At 39.2% G+C, this 6,987-nt stretch overlaps 1 long non-coding RNA gene across 1 annotated transcript; it reads left to right on the top strand.

Moving 5' to 3' along the window:
• The first annotated feature begins 58 nt into the window (after positions 1–58).
• LOC102012013 lies at positions 59–6,707 on the top strand. Its single transcript, XR_261437.2, has 4 exons — positions 59–312; positions 779–1,094; positions 4,487–4,628; positions 5,629–6,707. It is a non-coding gene; the product is annotated as an uncharacterized LOC102012013 (long non-coding RNA).
• Positions 6,708–6,987: the final 280 nt, after the last annotated feature.

Raw genomic sequence — 6,987 nt, 5'->3', positions numbered from 1 at the left:
GCCGCAGGTCTGAGGACCGACAACCTTTGCACCCCGCCCGCTCCTCCCCCGGCCCGCCCGCCCCCGGAGCCCCGCGGTCCGACCCGAAACCCGACGCCCGACCCGCCGGGTTTCCTCTCGCCTCGGGAGGTTTTAGGGCGCAAGGAATTCTACATTTTAGGCGAGGCAACGGGTGGAATTTGAAATACAGCGAGCTCACGGGGAGGAGAGTCATCCTGAAGGTTTGACCCAGAGCCCTCCAAAGGCTGTTTTCAAGATTGGGTGAGCTCCACGGACCCACCCCCAGCCCTCGCGCATCAGGCGCAAATCTAGGTACATAAATTCTCTCTTTAAATCCAGGAGCCCCTAACTGGAACTACTGCTACCCTCAGACTACAAAGAGGAATTAAGAAATTTATCTAAAGTAATCGCTGCAGACAGAGGTGGCGCTGGATTCAAGTGTAGGTGGCCGTCCTTCCCAGTGGGCTCCAGGACTAGACTACCAGCGTGAACTAACAAATACAGTGGAGCCTTGTAGTTGGCAAGCCACAGTAGAAAGCTACAGACCCAGAAAGGAAGGATGTTGAAAAGGGATCTTTTTTTTTTTTTTTTTTTTTTTTTTAGGGTAGACAGAATACTTCATCGTATAAAGGAGAGGGTCTGGCTATGGCTGAGTGAGCCCCAAATTGGGTTGTGTTAGGAGAGATTAGAAGGCCAGTGACACAGCAAGCCATTAAGGCCCAGCTTGAGCCTGAGCCTGGGTACTGTCCGTGTCCTTGTGCTGCTTCTTGTCTCGTAGGGTGCAGCATTCACGTTCTGCCGTGCATGACCCAGGGTGATTGCCCAGCCCAGGTTTAACGGCAAGAGGGACCCTCTGTCACCCAAGGACAGACCAGCTGGGAGACGCATGAAGTCTGACTCCTTTCCCAAAGCGACAGCTCCATCTCTCTAGGGTCTTTGTTTTTGCTCTGCACGAGGCCTTAGGGTTCCTCTAGGTTGGTGGCTTGGGGAGACAAACGTGGCTGGCGATCAAGTAAGAAAACATGACAGCTTTTGCTGAGAACTGTGATGGCGAAGGCGTCAAGCAGGAACTTGTGAATTGATGGACTCAGCACGTAAGTATGGCATGCTCTGTGTCACTTGTGATTACTGCGGCCTAGTCGCCCTTAATTCCTAAAGAATTCTTGGTTGAGAACAAAATATTATAATTTTCTTAAAAGAAACAAGCGCCACCTGCTGGTGTCCTCCCAACCTTCTTGCTCTCCTCCGCCTTTTCTCCCATGCTTTTCAAAATTAGGCTTCAAAATTAATTATAAAAATAATAAATTGAAGCATACTTATAGCACTTAAGAATTAGTCTACCTTTATCTGTCCTCTCTGGTTATTTCCCTAAAATTCCACTGAAAAACAGCGAAACACAAGAAATTTCAGTGGAAAGTCTTCAGCTGAAACTAGATTAATAGTATCAGTATGCACGATATGCTTGAGGCCGATTGCAAACTTAGTCCAGATCAAGAATGGTTGGGGTCATATCTTTTAAAAAGAAGGCCACTAACCTTTTTAGAGGAAATAATAGTAATATGAGTCTATGATTTTTCTTTTAAACAAATGTTCAAGCCTTTATGTTAGCTAGACCTACTTATTGCAGCTTGGTTTACCTCCTACAGATTACTAATGTATATACTCTGCAAGGTAGGTGGTTACTCGTCTTAGCAACTTCCTCCTGGTACCAAAGAATCTAGGGGTGTACCTTGTATGTAATGAGTGGACAGTGAGTATTAGTAATTAATTAAGCATTGCACAATAAGCCACTGTTCAACAGATTGCTATATGTTGATGTAGCTTTAAAGTTTCAAATAATTTCCTCGCATAAAGTTTTTCCTTTAAGTATACTTGACCCTGGAGACTGATCTTGATTATTTCTAAATATTCAAGAAACATGACAAGGCATTTTCCTGGATGTCTTCCTTCTTCATAATTTTGTCATTTTGTTTTGGTTTTGATGTTTTGTTTTGCACAGTGCTAGGGACTGAGTTTTAGCCCATCCTTTTTTAATTTTTATTTTGAAACAGCGTCTTGCTGAACTGCCCAGGTAGGACTCGAACATTCAGTCCTCCTGTGAGTCTCCTGAGTAGCTGGGACTAGAGGGATGCACCACTGTGCCTGATTTCACTGTTGTTTAATACTCCGTTTATTTCTTATGAAAACAGCATCCTTTTTCAGTTCTACCCTTGCCTCTGTCTGCATGTGGTCCAGTGAAAGCAGCTGTGTTTCACAACTGGCTATTATTTAGCCGAAAGATGGACTTCTGATCATGTGACAGAGTACCCAAGGGAGCTTGACTGTGTTCAGACCTACCTTCTTGATCTTTGGTTTTTGTGAGCTGCCCAGTATATAGTTTGTCCCTCATACCTCCAGGTTCACTGTCTCCTGGTTTAGTGTCCTCAGATTCAATCAACTGTGAAAAAAGATATTTAGAAAAAATGTATAAAATGACATTTTTCTTGATGTTCTTCCATGAACAATATTAACAACTATTTACCTAGCATTCACATTAAATTGAATTAGCATTCTATTAAATTTGGGTTGGAATGTAGTTCAGAGGCAGAGTACTTGCCTAGTAGATAAGAATCCCTGGGTTTGATCCCCAGAACTGTGAAAAAATAAATTTTAAAAAGTACTCTAGATATGACCCAAGGTATATGGGAAGATATAGATGTGTTATATGCAAATACTGTACCATTTTGTAAAAGGAATTTGAGCACCCTTGGACTTTGGTGTACATGGAGGTTCCTAGAACCAATCCACCATGAATACCAATGGACAGATGTGTGTGTGTGTATATATATATATATATATGTGTACATGGAGGTTCCTAGAACCAATCCACCATGAATACCAATGGACAGATGTGTGTGTGTGTATATATATATATATATATATACATAAAATAATACAATCTTCTTGTCACTGAGGTCAATTTTATTTGATTTTCTATAAGTGCAACCAAAAGTTCAAATTAATATAGTGAATCTACTATATTTTAATCTTTCTTCTTCCTTGTTTCCCTGTGTACCCCTATTTAGATAGTCTAATAATAATCTTTTACAAACTGAGCAGTAGCAGTAGATTTTTCTATTCATATTTTGTCTTCAGTATCTTCCAATGGTTCCATGAAGTAACATAATTGAAATTATTGTTAAAGGTGAAACTAGAAATATTTTCAGTTCCAAATGTGACAGCAGAAAATCATTAATCTCATCAACAAATGAAAAAAATTAAGTCATTTTAAAAAATGACTGCTCACCACTCATTTGGAGTTTGGTTCATTTATTGGTTCAATTATTCCAAAAGAGAAAAGGACCCATTTGAGGGATTAGGAAAATCTTCCTGTACTCAGAAAGATGCCAGGTCATAAACCCTTCCAAATTTAAGATCCAAACCCTTTGGCTCTTTTTTAATTGTGGAGCTATGGACAAGTTTATAATAACCAAATTTACCCCAGACATGGTACACATGCCTGTATTCTCAGCATTCAGGAGGCTAAGGCAGGAAGATCACCACAAGTTCAAGGCAAGGCTGGGCTACACAGTGAGTTCAAGACCAACCTCCACTACATAGTGAGACCCAGTCTTAAAAAAACAAACTTAAGAATAAGAGGTAGATTGGTGGGGGGATATTCAGCCATGCCACCTTTTCTGAAAATCACTAAGAGCTCTCTTTTGGTGAGAATCCAAAGTATTGTCTGAAGGGTGAGCACAGTCAGCCAGGTTTGTTCTTCCTGATCTAGACTGCCCTGTCCAGCCAAGGTAACTGGACAAGAGGAGGCTAACACAAGGTCCACTTGTCCATGCAGATGAATTCACACATTAGACTCTGCACTAAAAATTTAAGCAAAAACACATGGACAGCAGAATCAAATGAAAGCAATCATTTTGACCTCAAATATAGCAGTCAGAACTTTATATCTTTTTGCCTCATCTTTTTCAAACACTCTGCTTTGCTTTCCTCTCTCCTAAAAGGAATAAGAATATTCCATGAATGTTGGAATACAATATTCCAATTGTAAATACCATGTTTCCCTGGTTACTCCTTTAACATGCTCTTAGTACTAATATATTCTCTTTGTACTGTCTCTGAATACTTATCTGTAAATTATCAGGGTATATTGCATTCACTGGCTTTTAGGCCTTTTTTTTTTTTACCGTCTAGATGATTCAGTAAATAATGTTGTCTGGGATGTTTATACGCTGTATTACAACTAATACCACCAGTGTAAGTATCTCTGAAGATAATAAATATTACTATCTTAGACATGTTTTAGAAACATGTTTTGTGTTCCAAAATACTAATCTGTGAACCATCAGTGACAAGTGACCTTAACAAAATGACAGGGTTCTAAGTTTCTTATAGAAATCTAAATGCATTAAATTTTTAGAATAGGGCATAATTTTGAATTGGGTGTAATTTCTGTACTTTTCTTATTTCTTTTTCTGGCATGAAACAGAACAATACACAAACCAATGGAATACAGGTTGAACATCCCTAATCTGGACATTTAAACTCCAAAATATGAAAAAAAATCGGAAACTTCTCAAAAACCAACACGATGCCGCAAGTGAAAAATTCCATACCTGAACTCGTGACAGGTAGCAGTAAAAACCCTAGAGTACTCAAAATAGTATATAAAATTACCTTAAGGTTATCCGTAAAATGTGTATATGAAACATAAACAAATTTTATGTGTAGTCTTGGATCTTATCCCCAAGATATCTCATTGTGTACATGCCAGTATTCCCAAGTCTGAAACACTTCTCACAAGCACTGCAGGTAATGGATACTCTGCCACATATAAATTGTAATATTAGTATCTTTTTTGAAAGAAAAACTTGATTAGCAGAATTAACAATTTTAATGTTGTTTACATATGAAACACCTGGAAACTGTTTAGACTCTTGGCTTTTTTTCTGTTATAAAATTTTTATTAACATATAATTAATTGCACATATTTATTTGTGCAGAGTTTTTTGGTTTTTGTTCGTTGCACCAGTGATTGAACTGAGAGATGCTCTACCACTGAGCTATGTCCAAGGCCTTTTCATTTTTGTTTTGAGACAGGATCTCACTAAATCTCCTAGTCTGGCCATGAACGTGAAGTTGACCTGCCTCAACCTCTCAAGTAGCTAGAATTACAGGCATGAGGTGCCACACCCAGCCAGGATTTTCTTAAGAGGGAGTTGGTCATATCTATTGCAGTCACCTGCTTTGAACATTTTCTGAAACTGCGCTCACACCCGCTCTGACTTAATGTAATGCCCACACATCCTTGTCAGAGTGTGGGTTTGTTTATTTACTTATACTCAAATTTACTTATACTGAGTATATACTTATACCCCTTTTTGTTTTCCACGCTTTCTCATTCTAGAAATTATCCTCAGTCTGAACAGAGGATGTTGCCTGCCTTTACATATTTTGATCTGTCACAGCTTCTATGGCCTAGACCTAGCTTTTTAACTTCTCTGTCCCAGACCCCAGCCACTCACAGGGGCCCGTTCCTCCTTCTCATGGACAAAAGAAGAAGCAGCTTCTGCCACTCAGGCAGGCCTTGCCATGCTTCAGCTCCTGTTCTCTTCACACTTCTCTTCACAGAGCACCAGTTCCTAGACCAGTGCTGGTGAATGGCACACCGTGCCCCAGCACGCCCCAGAGCCGAGTTGCCCCAGCATCGCCCTAGCAGCCGAGCATGGGATAACAGTTCACTGTTGACACTTCGTGATAGATAAGTGGGTTTTGGTCTCTAAAAGGTTTATCCTCACTGTCCTAGAACAAGGAGACGTCATCCAACCTTTCTTTCTACAGCAGCTCCTAACAAATAAAGAAGCTAGGGGATCTGGGCCATCCAGATACAATTCTCAAAGAAGCTGTCTTCTGGAGCCACTCTCTAAACAACAATAGAGGATCAGTGGGTAGGGGAAGAATCATGTTTGCTTTAGTCTTTATTCTATTTTTATAAATGTACCTGAACGCATGATGAAGCACCTTTTTGTGTGCTTATCATTTTAAATCAATACTGTTTAAAAATAATAAACCCAATGTTGTAATCAATTGTATAGCAGAAACAACTTTCTGACCTAGAATTTAAGAGCAATAATAGCATTCTGAAAGAGCCTGTGTGGAAAATAGAACAACTCAAAATAGAAAGCTGATTGAAAAAAGAGTATCTCTGGCTAATGAGGTTAAGCCCTCAAATAAGTTGTAAGGAAAAAAATATCAGTAAGCAATAGCTTTCTATTTATTGAAACTTTCCTCAGAGACAGCCAGAAAGTCACTGGAAAATAACTGAAGGACACCAACTAACAAGACTGACTTACAAAGAAATATACAAAAATTAGAAGCAGATTTTTAAAAGATCTAATGTTAAATAATATATTAATATCAGATGATAGATTTACTATAATTGTTTCATCTGTAATTGTATTGTTATTATTTTATATGGGACTGTGGTATTACTGGCCTATAATTTTATGAATACATGAGTTATTTAGAGGGAGCAATCATTTATTTACAAACAAATCATTTAACTTGCATAGTTAAACTGAAGTGTCATTATCCAGAGTATGTGCCTCTGAGTCTTAGTTCTTCAGGCTGCTAATAGGCGTTATACATCAAATGTGTTATTGCCAAATAACTTTAAGAGACAGAAGGTCAATAAAAATGTTTAGAAGTTATTTTACCGTGGGACCTCTGGAGTCTCAGATGTGCTCATGTAGATTGTGAATATACAAGGAGGAAAGGAGATTCACTTGCACTTTTCGCCTATGCATTTGACCGATGAATCTCTGCTTGAAGACAGTTTTCCAGAGACCATACTTGGAAGAACTTCCGACTGGGATCGTCTCTCTCACTTTTATTATGTATAATGTATTACAGTCCAAACAATCAAAGTGTACCTCCCAGGAAATTCCTAACATGATGTCAGATGTCATAATGCAGCACCTCCTCAGCAGA

Source organism: Chinchilla lanigera, unplaced genomic scaffold (genome assembly GCF_000276665.1).
Source record: "Chinchilla lanigera isolate Chin_1 unplaced genomic scaffold, ChiLan1.0 scaffold00030, whole genome shotgun sequence".
Classification (NCBI taxonomy): domain Eukaryota; kingdom Metazoa; phylum Chordata; class Mammalia; order Rodentia; family Chinchillidae; genus Chinchilla; species Chinchilla lanigera.
Note: the sequence above shows the minus strand (reverse complement) of the source record. Positions and strands in the feature narration are given on the sequence as shown.